Source organism: Brachyhypopomus gauderio, unplaced genomic scaffold, assembly GCF_052324685.1.
Source record: "Brachyhypopomus gauderio isolate BG-103 unplaced genomic scaffold, BGAUD_0.2 sc44, whole genome shotgun sequence".
Classification (NCBI taxonomy): Eukaryota; Metazoa; Chordata; class Actinopteri; order Gymnotiformes; family Hypopomidae; genus Brachyhypopomus; species Brachyhypopomus gauderio.
The window spans coordinates 1,229,235-1,246,863 of record NW_027506870.1 but is presented as its reverse complement, the minus strand read 5'-3'; the positions used below and the strand labels follow the sequence as shown (position 1 = coordinate 1,246,863).

Below are 17,629 nucleotides of genomic sequence, written 5' to 3'. Positions count from 1 at the left end.
CCCGCCCCCTGTCTGTCAGGCCCTGACCCGCCCTCCCCTCTGCCCATGTTTTCCTTTTCCTGTGTTCTGACAAGGGGAAAGGGTTCTTGTACAGCTGCATTTCCAAGTCATACTTACCTGGCAGGGGTGAGACCATGATCAGGAAGGTGGTTCGCCCAAGGTGAGGCTCAGCCATTGCACTCAGGCTGTGCTGACCCTTGCGAATTCCCCAAATGCGGGAATCTCGACTGCATAATTTCTGGTAGTGGGGGACTGCGTTCGCGCTCTCCCCTGATACATTTTGTGGAAAAAAAGAAGAAATAAAACAAGCAATTATTACAATTTGCTTCACAGTAGCTTCTCAGTGCTTGAGCTCCACCTGTTGGTATGGCATTATAGACAGTGTGGGTAGACAGGTTTAGTTGTATTTTGCCTGAAATGCAGTATATTTATGTACACACTTAAACGTTTCATTCTTTCCTATTTCCTACATTGATCAAAGCATTTAAAAGACTGGGGCTTTCCATGATGTTCTATGTGAACAAGATCTAATCCATCACAGAATCAGTCATGGCTTTATTCATTCTATTCGATCTCTAAACCTAGCTAGGAGCATAAAAAGCCTTAAAACTGTTGACAAACGGCAGAAGGAGTCTTGCCAGCGACGGCAAAATCAATACGCACTGGGTGCTTCTAGAGCGGGCTACACGTAAGGACTCTTGTCCTTTGCTGAGTTTGACGTGCAAGACCAAAATGTTTTCCAATCATTTTCCCTTTCCTGTAATCAAGTGCCCGCCCATTGCCCTGCAACCCCGCCCCCTGTCTGTCAGGCCCTGACCCGCCCTCCCCTCTGCCCATGTTTTCCTTTTCCTGTGTTCTGACAAGGGGAAAGGGTTCTTGTACAGCTGCATTTCCAAGTCATACTTACCTGGCAGGGGTGAGACCATGATCAGGAAGGTGGTTTGCCCAAGGTGAGGCTCAGCCATTGCACTCAGGCTGTGCTGACCCTTGCGAATTCCCCAAATGCGGGAATCTCGACTGCATAATTTCTGGTAGTGGGGGACTGCGTTCGCGCTCTCCCCTGATACATTTTGTGGAAAAAAAGAAGAAATAAAACAAGCAATTATTACAATTTGCTTCACAGTAGCTTCTCAGTGCTTGAGCTCCACCTGTTGGTATGGCATTATAGACAGTGTGGGTAGACAGGTTTAGTTGTATTTTGCCTGAAATGCAGTATATTTATGTACACACTTAAACGTTTCATTCTTTCCTATTTCCTACATTGATCAAAGCATTTAAAAGACTGGGGCTTTCCATGATGTTCTATGTGAACAAGATCTAATCCATCACAGAATCAGTCATGGCTTTATTCATTCTATTCGATCTCTAAACCTAGCTAGGAGCATAAAAAGCCTTAAAACTGTTGACAAACGGCAGAAGGAGTCTTGCCAGCGACGGCAAAATCAATACGCACTGGGTGCTTCTAGAGCGGGCTACACGTAAGGACTCCTGTCCTTTGCTGAGTTTGACGTGCAAGACCAAAATGTTTTCCAATCATTTTCCCTTTCCTGTAATCAAGTGCCCGCCCATTGCCCTGCAACCCCGCCCCCTGTCTGTCAGGCCCTGACCCGCCCTCCCCTCTGCCCATGTTTTCCTTTTCCTGTGTTCTGACAAGGGGAAAGGGTTCTTGTACAGCTGCATTTCCAAGTCATACTTACCTGGCAGGGGTGAGACCATGATCAGGAAGGTGGTTCGCCCAAGGTGAGGCTCAGCCATTGCACTCAGGCTGTGCTGACCCTTGCGAATTCCCCAAATGCGGGAATCTCAACTGCATAATTTCTGGTAGTGGGGGACTGCGTTCGCGCTCTCCCCTGATACATTTTGTGGAAAAAAAGAAGAAATAAAACAAGCAATTATTACAATTTGCTTCACAGTAGCTTCTCAGTGCTTGAGCTCCACCTGTTGGTATGGCATTATAGACAGTGTGGGTAGACAGGTTTAGTTGTATTTTGCCTGAAATGCAGTATATTTATGTACACACTTAAACGTTTCATTCTTTCCTATTTCCTACATTGATCAAAGCATTTAAAAGACTGGGGCTTTCCATGATGTTCTATGTGAACAAGATCTAATCCATCACAGAATCAGTCATGGCTTTATTCATTCTATTCGATCTCTAAACCTAGCTAGGAGCATAAAAAGCCTTAAAACTGTTGACAAACGGCAGAAGGAGTCTTGCCAGCGACGGCAAAATCAATACGCACTGGGTGCTTCTAGAGCGGGCTACACGTAAGGACTCTTGTCCTTTGCTGAGTTTGACGTGCAAGACCAAAATGTTTTCCAATCATTTTCCCTTTCCTGTAATCAAGTGCCCGCCCATTGCCCTGCAACCCCGCCCCCTGTCTGTCAGGCCCTGACCCGCCCTCCCCTCTGCCCATGTTTTCCTTTTCCTGTGTTCTGACAAGGGGAAAGGGTTCTTGTACAGCTGCATTTCCAAGTCATACTTACCTGGCAGGGGTGAGACCATGATCAGGAAGGTGGTTCGCCCAAGGTGAGGCTCAGCCATTGCACTCAGGCTGTGCTGACCCTTGCGAATTCCCCAAATGCGGGAATCTCCACTGCATAATTTCTGGTAGTGGGGGACTGCGTTCGCGCTCTCCCCTGATACATTTTGTGGAAAAAAAGAAGAAATAAAACAAGCAATTATTACAATTTGCTTCACAGTAGCTTCTCAGTGCTTGAGCTCCACCTGTTGGTATGGCATTATAGACAGTGTGGGTAGACAGGTTTAGTTGTATTTTGCCTGAAATGCAGTATATTTATGTACACACTTAAACGTTTCATTCTTTCCTATTTCCTACATTGATCAAAGCATTTAAAAGACTGGGGCTTTCCATGATGTTCTATGTGAACAAGATCTAATCCATCACAGAATCAGTCATGGCTTTATTCATTCTATTCGATCTCTAAACCTAGCTAGGAGCATAAAAAGCCTTAAAACTGTTGACAAACGGCAGAAGGAGTCTTGCCAGCGACGGCAAAATCAATACGCACTGGGTGCTTCTAGAGCGGGCTACACGTAAGGACTCTTGTCCTTTGCTGAGTTTGACGTGCAAGACCAAAATGTTTTCCAATCATTTTCCCTTTCCTGTAATCAAGTGCCCGCCCATTGCCCTGCAACCCCGCCCCCTGTCTGTCAGGCCCTGACCCGCCCTCCCCTCTGCCCATGTTTTCCTTTTCCTGTGTTCTGACAAGGGGAAAGGGTTCTTGTACAGCTGCATTTCCAAGTCATACTTACCTGGCAGGGGTGAGACCATGATCAGGAAGGTGGTTCGCCCAAGGTGAGGCTCAGCCATTGCACTCAGGCTGTGCTGACCCTTGCGAATTCCCCAAATGCGGGAATCTCGACTGCATAATTTCTGGTAGTGGGGGACTGCGTTCGCGCTCTCCCCTGATACATTTTGTGGAAAAAAAGAAGAAATAAAACAAGCAATTATTACAATTTGCTTCACAGTAGCTTCTCAGTGCTTGAGCTCCACCTGTTGGTATGGCATTATAGACAGTGTGGGTAGACAGGTTTAGTTGTATTTTGCCTGAAATGCAGTATATTTATGTACACACTTAAACGTTTCATTCTTTCCTATTTCCTACATTGATCAAAGCATTTAAAAGACTGGGGCTTTCCATGATGTTCTATGTGAACAAGATCTAATCCATCACAGAATCAGTCATGGCTTTATTCATTCTATTCGATCTCTAAACCTAGCTAGGAGCATAAAAAGCCTTAAAACTGTTGACAAACGGCAGAAGGAGTCTTGCCAGCGACGGCAAAATCAATACGCACTGGGTGCTTCTAGAGCGGGCTACACGTAAGGACTCTTGTCCTTTGCTGAGTTTGACGTGCAAGACCAAAATGTTTTCCAATCATTTTCCCTTTCCTGTAATCAAGTGCCCGCCCATTGCCCTGCAACCCCGCCCCCTGTCTGTCAGGCCCTGACCCGCCCTCCCCTCTGCCCATGTTTTCCTTTTCCTGTGTTCTGACAAGGGGAAAGGGTTCTTGTACAGCTGCATTTCCAAGTCATACTTACCTGGCAGGGGTGAGACCATGATCAGGAAGGTGGTTTGCCCAAGGTGAGGCTCAGCCATTGCACTCAGGCTGTGCTGACCCTTGCGAATTCCCCAAATGCGGGAATCTCGACTGCATAATTTCTGGTAGTGGGGGACTGCGTTCGTGCTCTCCCCTGATACATTTTGTGGAAAAAAAGAAGAAATAAAACAAGCAATTATTACAATTTGCTTCACAGTAGCTTCTCAGTGCTTGAGCTCCACCTGTTGGTATGGCATTATAGACAGTGTGGGTAGACAGGTTTAGTTGTATTTTGCCTGAAATGCAGTATATTTATATACACACTTAAACGTTTCATTCTTTCCTATTTCCTACATTGATCAAAGCATTTAAAAGACTGGGGCTTTCCATGATGTTCTATGTGAACAAGATCTAATCCATCACAGAATCAGTCATGGCTTTATTCATTCTATTCGATCTCTAAACCTAGCTAGGAGCATAAAAAGCCTTAAAACTGTTGACAAACGGCAGAAGGAGTCTTGCCAGCGACGGCAAAATCAATACGCACTGGGTGCTTCTAGAGCGGGCTACACGTAAGGACTCTTGTCCTTTGCTGAGTTTGACGTGCAAGACCAAAATGTTTTCCAATCATTTTCCCTTTCCTGTAATCAAGTGCCCGCCCATTGCCCTGCAACCCCGCCCCCTGTCTGTCAGGCCCTGACCCGCCCTCCCCTCTGCCCATGTTTTCCTTTTCCTGTGTTCTGACAAGGGGAAAGGGTTCTTGTACAGCTGCATTTCCAAGTCATACTTACCTGGCAGGGGTGAGACCATGATCAGGAAGGTGGTTCGCCCAAGGTGAGGCTCAGCCATTGCACTCAGGCTGTGCTGACCCTTGCGAATTTCTGGTAGTGGGGGACTGCGTTCGCGCTCTCCCCTGATACATTTTGTGGAAAAAAAGAAGAAATAAAACAAGCAATTATTACAATTTGCTTCACAGTAGCTTCTCAGTGCTTGAGCTCCACCTGTTGGTATGGCATTATAGACAGTGTGGGTAGACAGGTTTAGTTGTATTTTGCCTGAAATGCAGTATATTTATGTACACACTTAAACGTTTCATTCTTTCCTATTTCCTACATTGATCAAAGCATTTAAAAGACTGGGGCTTTCCATGATGTTCTATGTGAACAAGATCTAATCCATCACAGAATCAGTCATGGCTTTATTCATTCTATTCGATCTCTAAACCTAGCTAGGAGCATAAAAAGCCTTAAAACTGTTGACAAACGGCAGAAGGAGTATTGCCAGCGACGGCAAAATCAATACGCACTGGGTGCTTCTAGAGCGGGCTACACGTAAGGACTCTTGTCCTTTGCTGAGTTTGACGTGCAAGACCAAAATGTTTTCCAATCATTTTCCCTTTCCTGTAATCAAGTGCCCGCCCATTGCCCTGCAACCCCGCCCCCTGTCTGTCAGGCCCTGACCCGGCCTCCCCTCTGCCCATGTTTTCCTTTTCCTGTGTTCTGACAAGGGGAAAGGGTTCTTGTACAGCTGCATTTCCAAGTCATACTTACCTGGCAGGGGTGAGACCATGATCAGGAAGGTGGTTCGCCCAAGGTGAGGCTCAGGCTGTGCTGACCCTTGCGAATTCCCCAAATGCGGGAATCTCGACTGCATAATTTCTGGTAGTGGGGGACTGCGTTCGCGCTCTCCCCTGATACATTTTGTGGAAAAAAAGAAGAAATAAAACAAGCAATTATTACAATTTGCTTCACAGTAGCTTCTCAGTGCTTGAGCTCCACCTGTTGGTATGGCATTATAGACAGTGTGGGTAGACAGGTTTAGTTGTATTTTGCCTGAAATGCAGTATATTTATGTACACACTTAAACGTTTCATTCTTTCCTATTTCCTACATTGATCAAAGCATTTAAAAGACTGGGGCTTTCCATGATGTTCTATGTGAACAAGATCTAATCCATCACAGAATCAGTCATGGCTTTATTCATTCTATTCGATCTCTAAACCTAGCTAGGAGCATAAAAAGCCTTAAAACTGTTGACAAACGGCAGAAGGAGTCTTGCCAGTGTCGTGGAAATTTTCTAATAAATGGATGAGGACTCAGACGTGGTTAAATGATTAATTTATTACAAAAATATAAATATATATAAATAGGACAAAGACAGATACAAGACAGACACAGACAGACACAGACATGAGAGTCTCATTCAAGCATGACAACTCTGAAGGCAGGGGGGCGCTCCCCCTGCTTATATACAATCTTAAACACAATTCAGCAGTTCTAACAGCAGGTTATCTTACGCACAGCATGTTCCAAAACATAGGCGTCCAGCAGGCTACTTTGTCTCACATGTGTGTATCTCCTAATATGGACTTCCCTAGAGTTAGCGGAAGCAACTGATGTATCAGTTCAACACAGAGGAAGCTAAATGACCCAAGACTAGTAGCCTAGTGACTACCAGTTAACAGAGTGCTCTTACCCTCAGCACTCTCCCTGACCTGGGTCACGTATAGCACACATGTATACTATGAACTAAACATGGTTACACTGAATCACACTACTTCATTATTGTAGTCCTTCTGCTTAGTCAGAATGGACATGTCCTAAATCATAAAGTTCATAATGATCTCTTATAATAATTAAACATAATCTAATTAATAGTTATTAATCAACAATCAATAATTTCTCTCACACTTCCCCCCTTTGATTCTGTGTAATCATTAAAAAGGAGAGAATAAATCATTAATTTCATCATAGAATATCAACTTAAGTCAGGCTCTAGAGTCAGTTAAGCTGCTCAGGGCCATCGGGCACAACCCAGCCAGTCGCCAGGTCGTCCCAGACGTCTTCCTTAAACAGACGTCCCAAGGAGTCTGCTATCTCAGGCTCCTTTAAGTCGTCGTGCAAGGCCATCTGAAAATGCTGACGCATAAGGCCAGTAAGCCACGACGAACAGCAAGACAAAATACAAGGCAGCAAACACAACAACAGCTAAATGATTATTACAATTGGTAAAATCATAGTCAGCATCCAATGTCCCCATGGGCCTAGCCATGAAGTGATCCACCCAAACCAGGTTCTTGAACCTCGGCCTTCATGTGATCAATTAAATCAGTAATATTATCATAGTAATCTGGAATGCTGAAACAACATGAAACATTGATTTTCTTACACACATCTCCTTCTTTTCTGAGGAGGAGGTCTAAAGCTAGTCTATTCTGGACCTATACTTGTCTAATTTCTTTCACTTCTTGTTTAATAGGTCCAGGGCAGTCTCAGTACGAGAAGCCAAAGTCAGAACTTGCCATTCAAGTCCATTGATCTTATTCATTGTTGCTGCAGTTCCTCCTCCGAGGAACAGTGACCCCCGTTGTATGATCTCTCAGGTAGAGCAGAGTAGGTTTTCTCTCTGCATGCCCACATTGTCACCCAATCTGTTACTGGGTTCACGATGCCATGACAGGAGGTGAAACTCCATTTTGCAGAGGAGTTATTTAGTCTAATGGTGCATGTTGATTCATCTCTGGCTGTTGCTACCAGATCAACCTGGCACTTGGTGTGCTCTATCCAAAGATGGCCTTCAAGGCCTCCTCTGAGCATAGACACCACTCTCCCTCAACAGGGGCGGTGTCAAATGTCATGTTGCGAATGCCGGCTCGTGACACCTGGTCATTCGAGTCGCAGTCGTTTATTTCCTATGATCCATACTTGCAACATCATCACCTACCCAATCAGGAACCTTACCACTGTGAATGATAGCGTGAGGTCATGTTGTAGAATTGACCTGTTAACCTATCAATCTCACATATGGGTCTGTTAGTTAACATTGTAGCCATTTTAAAAGTGATTGGTGTTGGTGTTCACGGCATGTGGAAAGGATGGCAAACCAGACAGGGCTGGTTTGGTTTCACTGCAGTAGCAGTGACATTGGACATTACACATGCTTTCTTTCCCTCACACCTCTCCTCCGGTGTGGGGGAGATGACAGTTGCCCCTCCTGTTGAGAAAAGCATCATGTAAAAAACAACAGCATAACATTCATTCTGGCGGCTGCTCTGGAGCTCTTTTGCAGTGGGTGTGGTGTGTCCACGTGGCTCGGCTGCTGGTCTTTACAGCTGTGTTGGTTGTTAGCAGCACGTGGATCTCTGATCAGCAGCCAGTCTCCCGGCTGGAACTCGTGCAATGGATTCTCTGACACCTCTGACAGTTTTGACCTGCTCAGACAAAATAGAGACAAACTTGTGCAGGATAACATATTAATGGCTCAACGTGTGTGTGAGTGTGAGTGTGAGTGTGTGTGTGTGTGTGTGTGTCCCATTCCGGCGGCACTACTCCCATGTTTGGAGGCCTTCCAAACACAATCTCAAAGGCTGATAAGCCTGTGCGAGCTTGGGGCAGAGTGCTGCTCTGCCACAAAACCAGAGGCAGACATTTCAATCCTGTTTCCTGAGTTAGTTTAGAAAGCCCCCCCTTAATTGTGCCATTGGCTCTCTGCACTGCTCCTGGGTAACCCCCATCGTGGGATTATTTGCCTTAGTAGCATCTTTGCCACCGTATCTGAATTCTGCTTTGTGGTGGGGAAGGCCTCCGTCCATTTGCTAGACATACATACACACAAGCCTGTATTTCAGCAGGTGTTAGTTCAACAAGATCAATTTGCCAGTGTTGAAAGGGTTCGGTCGGCGGCAGGTGTCCGGCGGGTGCATGTTTAGGTCTGTTATCCCCCTGTGGTGGGATACCAGACATCGTGTATAAAAATTTTGGGTGAGTGTGGTTATTCTTAGTGCATGCTAGTGCATGCCACTATCCCCCCTTTGCTCATTGTGACTCCTACTATGAGCAATTTCAATCAGTCCTCTCATGTAGGCTGTAGGGACACACGTCTTACCTGTCTCCGTGTGTGTGTCCAGACTCCCCTCATTGTTTTGCACCCCCCCTTTTGCCCATCTCTGTTTGTCTTTCATTGTGGCTTGTGTTTGTATTGCTCTGGTTGTTAAGGGTGTGTCTTCTCTGTTACTGTGATCCGTTAGCATCATTTGTGTGTTTGGAGCCTGCAAAACTGTGTTTTGGGCTGTGGAGTCTGTGAAGGCATTGCCTTTTGCTACTGTGTCGCCTGTTCTGGTGTGTGCGGCACATTTGATGATTGTAGTTGTGAGATCAGTTGGTGCTTTATCTTTGACCTTGAGCTGGTAAGGAATGGTGAGCTCAGCTGCTTGAGCAGAATAATGTGGCAGGAGTGATATCGTTTCCAAAACCTCTGTGTGGATAAATGTGCTTTTTTTTTTTTTTCTGGTCCTGTAAAATTCAAAAAACAGCATGTTTGACCCGAAGTGCGAGTTGAGCGTACCCCACTATATCTCTGAATGCTACCAGTGCCCGCACCCCGGCTGCCCCGGGGTCTAGTTTTCCTGAAAAGTAGGCTACTGGCCTCTGTCTGTCACTGTGGGCTTGAGTCAAAACACTGGTCCTTTAACGTCAACACTCGCCACACACATACGAACACTGAACACACACATCAATTCTGAACTTTTATTTCAGAATTCAAAACTGTTCTTAAGACTCATTTGTTCAAACGGGCTTATTCTCTTTAACAAATGTTATTTTTATCTGTTTGTTGTGTCAGAGTTTCAATACATACTACGTCATGACCCAGGAAGTGCACTTTTTTCAGCAATATTGCAATTTTGCTTAGGAACCTTGTGGCCTTCCCTTGCTAGGTGATGTAGCAATGCCACTGTGGCTCTCTTTGCATGCTTCTCATGTGTTTACACAGAGTATCAGAACATCTACGTAGTGCAACAGTGCAATGCCCTCTGGAAGTTTCAGAGAGGCCAGACTGTCTCGCAGCGCTGCATTGTAAATGGTGGGTGATGTGTATGTTTTTTTTTTACTTCAAAGGAAAATGCAAACCAGTACTGGCTATCTGGATGCACGAAAATGCATTTGCTAGGGCCACTACACTGAACCACTGGCTATCTGGGGGAATCTGGGAAAGAATATTGTGAGGATTTGGCACTTTTGGGGCTCTAACGTGTACTGCTGCATTGACAGCCAGCAAATCCTGCACAAATCGCCATTCTTCCCGCCCTGTTTTCTTAACTGGAAAAATTGGAGTGTGCACGGGTGAGTTAGGGCACAGTACGATCACTCCAGCTTGCCTAAGTGATTGGAAAAACTGGCCTAATTTCCTTTGAGCGCCTCAGGCTTCAAAGGGTATTGATGTTGTTTTGGCCTATAGTAAGATTTTGGGGTGATGTGTATGGGCTCACACCCCCCGTATGAGCCCCAACATCGCTCTTACCTGGTGCCCATAATGCTGCAGGAACAGTTCTGAGTTCCTCTTCCTCTCATTTTTTTTTTTTTCTGAGAGGGTAAGGGAGGCGGCTAAAAAAATATCAAGGGGGTTAATCAGTTCCACTCCCCACCTGCAGGGGAGCCAGCACGGCGCCGGCTGCATTCACGCCCTCCTGCTAGGGCTAAACATGGTGTTCCTGCCAAGAACTCTCTCCCATTTGGTAATGTCAGACATCTCTGTCATCCATTCACCGATGTCCTGCCATTGTGGCTCCTCGCACACGTTTGCTAGTGACACGTGTGGTTTAGATCGAGGAAATGAGAACAGGTCTTCCTGTTCTAATGTGGTTTGCACCATTGCCGCAGCCCACACGCAATCCCACACAATAGCAGTGACAACCAAGCAATCATGTTTTCCAACATCAAATTTATCCTCAAAACCTCTATCGGGGCCCTCACTCACATGCAGCGTGCAGTGCAGTGACCCCTACGGTCTCAACATCAAATCACCTGGCAACAAACTACACACTTCACACATGAAGTGTTCCCAACACTCTCCTCCTGCACTCTGCAGCTCATAAGCAGACAGTGGAACTCCTGCTGATAACTGAACCCCAACACAGCTAACTCCCACTGCACAAACAACCCCTCAGGCCTGCTACTCAGGCCCAATTTATACATTAAGTCACAACCCATAACATACATTTAGCAGTTAAAATTAAAAATTCATGTTCAAATGTATTATTTCATTTACATCGTAGAGGCTTTTTTTTTTTTTCTTTTCTTTGAATGGGTGGCACCACTATAAACCAAAAACTTTTATTTTAGTGCAGTTTACAGTCAGTGTTATTTTAGGCAGGCCCTGCGGCCCTACACTAATCTTCTGCAAGCATTGATAAATTAAATGATAATTTAAACCAGTTACTTTCCTTTTGTCGTCTTCCAGTGGTCCTGTACCGTCCAGCCTCTCCGCTGCCCGTCAATCTCTGAAAGTTCTGTTTCTCTGCTCAGCATTTTCTTTATTTTCAGGACCATCTCTTGCAAAGTGTCCTAGTTTTCCACAGTTGTAACATTCACCACCTCTCCTCTGGGGTAACTCTCTCGTCCCCATCCACCTCGTCTTCTTCCTCAGCCTCTGACGCGGCCCCTCCCGCGTTCTCTGTACCATGGTCTCAGCTTGCTTCTGGATTTTCTTGTTCACTCTCCATGCCAGCTGTGCCTCGTGATGCTTGGCATGATCTTCTATGGTTTTCAGGGTAGCGTTGTTGTACCCAATGCACTGGGCTCTGATGAGGTCACTTATGTCTTTTCTCATGCTTACCAGGAAGCTGTTTCTCAGGTGGGCTTCCCATGGGCTGCCCTCCGCCGGCCTCCGCTCGTTGTGCTGGTGCTACAAGACCGCTGTGGTCGGTGTGAACTCTGGTCTCACGAGGAAGTCGCTGACAGGTTCTCCGTCTTCTTGTTTACATGCAGCTATTTTGGACGTGTTGATAGTGGCTGGGTGTGCAGCTTCCAGCCTTGCGACCAGGCGTCCTACAATCTCTCTGTAGGGCCTGTTTGGATCCTCCTGTCCAGCTGCTGTTCCCACTCAGTGTTGTGGAGATGGACGTCTCCCGGTGTCCGGTCTCAGTCTATCTTGTTTGACTGGATGACAAGACTGAACAAAAGCTGTTAGTTCTTCGCCGAAGCGCTTACCTCCCATCTCTGTCGGTTTACCCAGGCCCACCGCCGCCTTCATGATGTCATCTCCTGTCCAGTGATCTCCTGGACCATGATGTCTCCTTCAGGGCCTGCAACCTTGACCATCAGAAAGGTCGTTGCGCACCCTGGGGTGGTCAGTTCAAGCATCACCTGACCCTTTCTTTCTGTGGCGAGCTTCTCACGGCTTCTTGTGTGTGTTGCCATGGGTGGATCTGGCGGCGGGGGTGGTGGCGGCTGTGCGCGCAGCGGGGGTGGTGGTGGTGGTGATGGTGGTGTTGGGGAAGTCTCTTCCCATCGTTCGGTTGATGCATTCCATCGTCTGGCGGGCACACTCCATCGCCTGGCGGACGTCATCATAAGGGACTAGCGGCCCTGGGTGCAGCGGCAGCTGTTGGGCTGGTGGGAGTGAAGGAGGCAGAGGTTGTGGTTGTGATACCTGATGGGAACTGATGGCACTGGAGCTCGCAGTGCAAGTGTGGCAGACAGAGTTTGCTGTCGTGGTGGCGCCAGAGCTGGTGGTGCTGGAACTGGCGGTGGAGGTGCGGGAGGCAGGGGTAGCGGCTGTGGGTGCATCTTGCAGTTGGTGCAGTTGCTGAGCCGGGATGGTTGGCGCAGATCTCGACGGGGCAGCGTCGAGGTCTGGTCGGCTACAACAACACACTGAGAGACTTTTGTTAGTACACTTTTTAATCCCTACCTGTCGTGCTTGCCTTTTCTCGGCTTCTTCAAGCCAACATTTTGCTTTTTCTTCCATATCTGCTTTATGTTTAACAAAATACTTTCGTGTTTTTCTATCTGCGCCCTTGGGCTCTGTTTTCACTCTCTCAACTAGTCGGCGCAGATAGTCTACACTCAATGTTCCCTTTGAAACAAACCCATAATGCTTAGCCCAAAAATTCACATGTCGAGTTACATCTTCTAAATAATCTCTGGTCATTTGGTAAATCACACTTATATTTATTATTATTATGATTATATTAGGAGCCTCTGATGCTTTACTCTTACTATGTATTTTACCAATTTTACCCAAATTATGTTTACTCATAATTCTAGACAATCCCAGAGATGACCCTTCACACTTTTTTTTTTTTTTTTTTTTGTGAGGGGTCCAAAAAAAAATAAATAAAAATCCCAAATCAATTAAACACGCCAGAAAAAGTCCTCAAAATTTAGATCCGCTACTGCATACCAACGTAACAAACAGTTCCACCCGCCCCTATCGGATATCTCTGCCGCTCCGGAGCTAGCCAACACTGTATTACGTCTAATCAGTGCGCTTCTGCCCAGCTGGATCTCTGGCCAGACTGACGGGCGCTAGGCTAAGTCCTATCCCGCGTGGGCGATATCGCAGTATCCCCACCGTATAGACTTTATATTTTCAGGCGATACCTCTCTGTATCCCTGTAGGTGATATGCCATATCCCTATTGTATAAACAGAGATCATCCGGCGGGCGGACACTGGCGGATATCTAACACTTAAAAACAAAAAAAATTCCTAGAATTTTATAAACTAAAAATGAAACAGAATTTCCACTTACTGCAATTTTCGTTAAATCGGGCGGAGAACACCACCGGAGACTGGCGGTGACATCACTCCCTGGATAGGTACTTTCCCTTTTCTCGTGGGGTTCCCACTTTGCCCAGCCCAGCCAGGGATCTCATCCCCCGGGGAGCGTCCTCGAAGATCAGTCACCGCCTTTCCGGGGTGCCTCTCGCCGATCCTGTTCGTGACGCCAAATTGTCGTGGAAATTTTCTAATAAATGGATGAGGACTCAGACGTGGTTAAATGATTAATTTATTACAAAAATATAAATATATATAAATAGGACAAAGACAGATACAAGACAGACACAGACAGACACAGACATGAGAGTCTCATTCAAGCATGACAACTCTGAAGGCAGGGGGGCGCTCCCCCTGCTTATATACAATCTTAAACACAATTCAGCAGTTCTAACAGCAGGTTATCTTACGCACAGCATGTTCCAAAACATAGGCGTCCAGCAGGCTACTTTGTCTCACATGTGTGTATCTCCTAATATGGACTTCCCTAGAGTTAGCGGAAGCAACTGATGTATCAGTTCAACACAGAGGAAGCTAAATGACCCAAGACTAGTAGCCTAGTGACTACCAGTTAACAGAGTGCTCTTACCCTCAGCACTCTCCCTGACCTGGGTCACGTATAGCACACATGTATAATATGAACTAAACATGGTTACACTGAATCACACTACTTCATTATTGTAGTCCTTCTGCTTAGTCAGAATGGACATGTCCTAAATCATAAAGTTCATAATGATCTCTTATAATAATTAAACATAATCTAATTAATAGTTATTAATCAACAATCAATAATTTCTCTCACACCAGCGACGGCAAAATCAATACGCACTGGGTGCTTCTAGAGCGGGCTACACGTAAGGACTCTTGTCCTTTGCTGAGTTTGACGTGCAAGACCAAAATGTTTTCCAATAATTTTCCCTTTCCTGTAATCAAGTGCCCGCCCATTGCCCTGCAACCCCGCCCCCTGTCTGTCAGGCCCTGACCCGCCCTCCCCTCTGCCCATGTTTTCCTTTTCCTGTGTTCTGACAAGGGGAAAGGGTTCTTGTACAGCTGCATTTCCAAGTCATACTTACCTGGCAGGGGTGAGACCATGATCAGGAAGGTGGTTCGCCCAAGGTGAGGCTCAGCCATTGCACTCAGGCTGTGCTGACCCTTGCGAATTCCCCAAATGCGGGAATCTCGACTGCATAATTTCTGGTAGTGGGGGACTGCGTTCGCGCTCTCCCCTGATACATTTTGTGGAAAAAAAGAAGAAATAAAACAAGCAATTATTACAATTTGCTTCACAGTAGCTTCTCAGTGCTTGAGCTCCACCTGTTGGTATGGCATTATAGACAGTGTGGGTAGACAGGTTTAGTTGTATTTTGCCTGAAATGCAGTATATTTATGTACACACTTAAACGTTTCATTCTTTCCTATTTCCTACATTGATCAAAGCATTTAAAAGACTGGGGCTTTCCATGATGTTCTATGTGAACAAGATCTAATCCATCACAGAATCAGTCATGGCTTTATTCATTCTATTCGATCTCTAAACCTAGCTAGGAGCATAAAAAGCCTTAAAACTGTTGACAAACGGCAGAAGGAGTCTTGCCAGCGACGGCAAAATCAATACGCACTGGGTGCTTCTAGAGCGGGCTACACGTAAGGACTCTTGTCCTTTGCTGAGTTTGACGTGCAAGACCAAAATGTTTTCCAATCATTTTCCCTTTCCTGTAATCAAGTGCCCGCCCATTGCCCTGCAACCCCTCCCCCTGTCTGTCAGGCCCTGACCCGCCCTCCCCTCTGCCCATGTTTTCCTTTTCCTGTGTTCTGACAAGGGGAAAGGGTTCTTGTACAGCTGCATTTCCAAGTCATACTTACCTGGCAGGGGTGAGACCATGATCAGGAAGGTGGTTCGCCCAAGGTGAGGCTCAGCCATTGCACTCAGGCTGTGCTGACCCTTGCGAATTCCCCAAATGCGGGAATCTCGACTGCATAATTTCTGGTAGTGGGGGACTGCGTTCGCGCTCTCCCCTGATACATTTTGTGGAAAAAAAGAAGAAATAAAACAAGCAATTATTACAATTTGCTTCACAGTAGCTTCTCAGTGCTTGAGCTCCACCTGTTGGTATGGCATTATAGACAGTGTGGGTAGACAGGTTTAGTTGTATTTTGCCTGAAATGCAGTATATTTATGTACACACTTAAACGTTTCATTCTTTCCTATTTCCTACATTGATCAAAGCATTTAAAAGACTGGAGCTTTCCATGATGTTCTATGTGAACAAGATCTAATCCATCACAGAATCAGTCATGGCTTTATTCATTCTATTCGATCTCTAAACCTAGCTAGGAGCATAAAAAGCCTTAAAACTGTTGACAAACAGCAGAAGGAGTCTTGCCAGCGACGGCAAAATCAATACGCACTGGGTGCTTCTAGAGCGGGCTACACGTAAGGACTCTTGTCCTTTGCTGAGTTTGACGTGCAAGACCAAAATGTTTTCCAATCATTTTCCCTTTCCTGTAATCAAGTGCCCGCCCATTGCCCTGCAACCCCGCCCCCTGTCTGTCAGGCCCTGACCCGCCCTCCCCTCTGCCCATGTTTTCCTTTTCCTGTGTTCTGACAAGGGGAAAGGGTTCTTGTACAGCTGCATTTCTAAGTCATACTTACCTGGCAGGGGTGAGACCATGATCAGGAAGGTGGTTCGCCCAAGGTGAGGCTCAGCCATTGCACTCAGGCTGTGCTGACCCTTGCGAATTCCCCAAATGCGGGAATCTCGACTGCATAATTTCTGGTAGTGGGGGACTGCGTTCGCGCTCTCCCCTGATACATTTTGTGGAAAAAAAGAAGAAATAAAACAAGCAATTATTACAATTTGCTTCACAGTAGCTTCTCAGTGCTTGAGCTCCACCTGTTGGTATGGCATTATAGACAGTGTGGGTAGACAGGTTTAGTTGTATTTTGCCTGAAATGCAGTATATTTATGTACACACTTAAACGTTTCATTCTTTCCTATTTCCTACATTGATCAAAGCATTTAAAAGACTGGGGCTTTCCATGATGTTCTATGTGAACAAGATCTAATCCATCACAGAATCAGTCATGGCTTTATTCATTCTATTCGATCTCTAAACCTAGCTAGGAGCATAAAAAGCCTTAAAACTGTTGACAAACGGCAGAAGGAGTCTTGCCAGCGACGGCAAAATCAATACGCACTGGGTGCTTCTAGAGCGGGCTACACGTAAGGACTCTTGTCCTTTGCTGAGTTTGACGTGCAAGACCAAAATGTTTTCCAATCATTTTCCCTTTCCTGTAATCAAGTGCCCGCCCATTGCCCTGCAACCCCGCCCCCTGTCTGTCAGGCCCTGACCCGCCCTCCCCTCTGCCCATGTTTTCCTTTTCCTGTGTTCTGACAAGGGGAAAGGGTTCTTGTACAGCTGCATTTCCAAGTCATACTTACCTGGCAGGGGTGAGACCATGATCAGGAAGGTGGTTCGCCCAAGGTGAGGCTCAGCCATTGCACTCAGGCTGTGCTGACCCTTGCGAATTCCCCAAATGCGGGAATCTCGACTGCATAATTTCTGGTAGTGGGGGACTGCGTTCGCGCTCTCCCCTGATACATTTTGTGGAAAAAAAGAAGAAATAAAACAAGCAATTATTACAATTTGCTTCACAGTAGCTTCTCAGTGCTTGAGCTCCACCTGTTGGTATGGTATTATAGACAGTGTGGGTAGACAGGTTTAGTTGTATTTTGCCTGAAATGCAGTATATTTATGTACACACTTAAACGTTTCATTCTTTCCTATTTCCTACATTGATCAAAGCATTTAAAAGACTGGGGCTTTCCATGATGTTCTATGTGAACAAGATCTAATCCATCACAGAATCAGTCATGGCTTTATTCATTCTATTCGATCTCTAAACCTAGCTAGGAGCATAAAAAGCCTTAAAACTGTTGACAAACGGCAGAAGGAGTATTGCCAGCGACGGCAAAATCAATACGCACTGGGTGCTTCTAGAGCAG

At 46.0% G+C, this 17,629-nt stretch overlaps 10 non-coding genes and 2 pseudogenes across 10 annotated transcripts; all 12 read left to right on the top strand.

Annotated features, from left to right (window-relative positions):
• The first annotated feature begins 109 nt into the window (after positions 1–109).
• On the top strand, positions 110–273 carry LOC143486288 (U1 spliceosomal RNA). The gene has a single exon (XR_013123281.1). It is a non-coding gene; the product is annotated as a U1 spliceosomal RNA (small nuclear RNA).
• A 626-nt stretch (positions 274–899) lies between these two features.
• LOC143486358 (U1 spliceosomal RNA) lies at positions 900–1,063 on the top strand. The gene has a single exon (XR_013123349.1). It is a non-coding gene; the product is annotated as a U1 spliceosomal RNA (small nuclear RNA).
• A 626-nt stretch (positions 1,064–1,689) lies between these two features.
• LOC143486434 (U1 spliceosomal RNA) lies at positions 1,690–1,853 on the top strand. Its single transcript, XR_013123423.1, has one exon. It is a non-coding gene; the product is annotated as a U1 spliceosomal RNA (small nuclear RNA).
• A 626-nt stretch (positions 1,854–2,479) lies between these two features.
• Positions 2,480–2,643, top strand: LOC143486477 (U1 spliceosomal RNA). Its single transcript, XR_013123464.1, has one exon. It is a non-coding gene; the product is annotated as a U1 spliceosomal RNA (small nuclear RNA).
• A 626-nt stretch (positions 2,644–3,269) lies between these two features.
• On the top strand, positions 3,270–3,433 carry LOC143486287 (U1 spliceosomal RNA). The gene has a single exon (XR_013123280.1). It is a non-coding gene; the product is annotated as a U1 spliceosomal RNA (small nuclear RNA).
• Positions 3,434–4,059: 626 nt separating this feature from the next.
• LOC143486397 (U1 spliceosomal RNA) lies at positions 4,060–4,223 on the top strand. The gene has a single exon (XR_013123387.1). It is a non-coding gene; the product is annotated as a U1 spliceosomal RNA (small nuclear RNA).
• A 626-nt stretch (positions 4,224–4,849) lies between these two features.
• LOC143486511 (U1 spliceosomal RNA) lies at positions 4,850–4,982 on the top strand (annotated as a pseudogene).
• Positions 4,983–5,608: 626 nt separating this feature from the next.
• On the top strand, positions 5,609–5,759 carry LOC143486495 (U1 spliceosomal RNA; annotated as a pseudogene).
• Positions 5,760–14,687: 8,928 nt separating this feature from the next.
• Positions 14,688–14,851, top strand: LOC143486285 (U1 spliceosomal RNA). Its single transcript, XR_013123278.1, has one exon. It is a non-coding gene; the product is annotated as a U1 spliceosomal RNA (small nuclear RNA).
• Positions 14,852–15,477: 626 nt separating this feature from the next.
• Positions 15,478–15,641, top strand: LOC143486284 (U1 spliceosomal RNA). Its single transcript, XR_013123277.1, has one exon. It is a non-coding gene; the product is annotated as a U1 spliceosomal RNA (small nuclear RNA).
• Positions 15,642–16,267: 626 nt separating this feature from the next.
• Positions 16,268–16,431, top strand: LOC143486283 (U1 spliceosomal RNA). Its single transcript, XR_013123276.1, has one exon. It is a non-coding gene; the product is annotated as a U1 spliceosomal RNA (small nuclear RNA).
• Positions 16,432–17,057: 626 nt separating this feature from the next.
• Positions 17,058–17,221, top strand: LOC143486282 (U1 spliceosomal RNA). Its single transcript, XR_013123275.1, has one exon. It is a non-coding gene; the product is annotated as a U1 spliceosomal RNA (small nuclear RNA).
• Positions 17,222–17,629: the final 408 nt, after the last annotated feature.